A 2,221-nucleotide genomic window follows, 5' to 3' on the forward strand; every position below is an offset into this window, starting at 1 on the left:
ACTTGACGCATCCAATCAGGAAATACTAAGAATTAAATGGCTGTCTAACCTCAGCATCAGTAACCGTGTGATTATAACCGCGAATTTTTGACCGTGTACTGTGTCATGACAGATCTCGATTAGAACGAGGTCCTGTTAATAACAGTTCTTAAAAGAGACACTATCATCACTGCCTTCTATCAGAGGGGACATACGGTGATCTGAAATAGTCACCCCAACAAATCGTTTCGATGATGTTTTCTATGATTGATCGAGGCGGCTGCTTTGCCTCGCGGTGCGTAGGATCACCCATTGATTATGGAAACTAATTAAACAAAATGGCATAACGTTTCCCATGCTTATAATAGCAGAGGTGACACATCGACACGGGATAACAAATGACGGTAAAAACTAAACGCTGACACACGGTATAATGAAAGTACACGTGACCACGACATCGAAAAACCACGACGGGCTGTATTGAGGAGGTGGTTAAGGTACAGTTCCTTCTGGTCAGGTTAAGATGAGGGTAATGTGTGACAGGAAACAATCAGGCGCCTCTGACGTCAATGCGTATGATTTCTCGGAATCGCGTCCTTCTTTACCGATGTCATCTGTCACGCAGTCAAAGTCACATAATTGTCACGCAGTCACGTAAGAGATAGACAGGTGAGCAGCGCTGACATAAAAGTGCCTTCCAAGTTCTTTTCATGCCATGTCAGCTCACCTCCTTCGGGTTCTTTCGCGCTTTGCACTCCGAACTGACAAAAGTTCCTGCGGTAAGTGCGGGTTAGGTGAAGGAGAAGGAGAGGGGGTAAGGAGGAGGAGGCGCACCTGTGGTTACCTGAATCCTCGCGCATGTAATTACGAATTTCCGACGACGCCTCCTTGCCCGGAACTCCTCGCTCGGGCGGCGGGAGGCGGGCGTGACGCTGCCGCCGCCGCCGCCGCCAAACAGCCGCCGAAGGCCCCGATTGCGGTGGTAGCATCGTTTCCGGAGGTCGACAGGCCTTGTTTCCATCGGCGAGTGTCGGCCATCTTTTTTTTAATTTTTTTATTTGATGAGAAAGGAATTCCAACGATTTAATTCACTTCTCCTTTTTATTTCAATGAGTCACTCTTTATTGAACATCGTTTCTACCTCTTAGAATATATGGAAACTGGAAGCATCTTCCGAATTAAATTCTTTTTCTTTTCTTTTCATCGATGACATCATCCAAAATTGCCCGTGAGGCAATGGCGACACTTCAAGTGAGACACCTTCCAATTATCCAATCAAAGAAAACCATTGTGAGTACACCTAGACTCAACTCTCATTCTTATCCAACCTTCTTCGGAATTTAGAATCAACACTCCACACACACACGCGACACACACAACCACACACACACCACACACACAACACACACACACACACACATCACTTATTGTGGTGTGTGTGTGTGTGTGTGTGTGTGTGTGTGTGTGTGTGTGTGTGTTGTGTGTGATGTGTGTTGTGTGTGTGCGGGTTGTGTGTTCTTGCGTGTACATATATATACACATCTAACTGTCTACCTATCCATCTGTCTGTCTGTTTGCCTTTCTCTCTCTCTCTCCTCTCTCCTCTCTCTCTCTACTCGTATCTCACTCTTTCTCTCTCTCTCTCTCTGTACTCTCTCTCTCCCCTCTTTCTCTCTCTCTCATATATATATATATGTATGTATATGTACACAACACACACGACACACACACACACACAAATAAAACACACACACAGCGACACACACACACACACAACACACCACACAAACACACAAGCACACACACACACACCACACACACACACACACACACACACAACACAAACACCACGCACACACACACACACACACACACACAAACAAACACAACACACACAAACACATACACAGAACACACTACACACACATATAATATATATAAATTATATATATATATATATATATATATATATATATATAGAAATGAAGAGAGAGAGTAGAGAGAGAGAGTGTGAGAGAAACCCGCTAACAGACAAAGAAGAAACAACGAGCGTATTTTTTTTTCTCTCTCTCTCTCTTCGCAGCGACGCATAACTCGGCGTGTTCGGAGCCAGGAGCCAGCCCCTTTCACGTAATGAAAAGTAAACTCCGTCAGATATTGAACATAATGTCAGCCCTCATGCATGCATCATTGTGACGTAAGCCTTCATAAAGGTTTATAGACGAGGCATCATTTATTTCCC

This window comes from Penaeus chinensis, chromosome 13 (assembly GCF_019202785.1).
Source record: "Penaeus chinensis breed Huanghai No. 1 chromosome 13, ASM1920278v2, whole genome shotgun sequence".
Taxonomy (NCBI): Eukaryota; Metazoa; Arthropoda; class Malacostraca; order Decapoda; family Penaeidae; genus Penaeus; species Penaeus chinensis.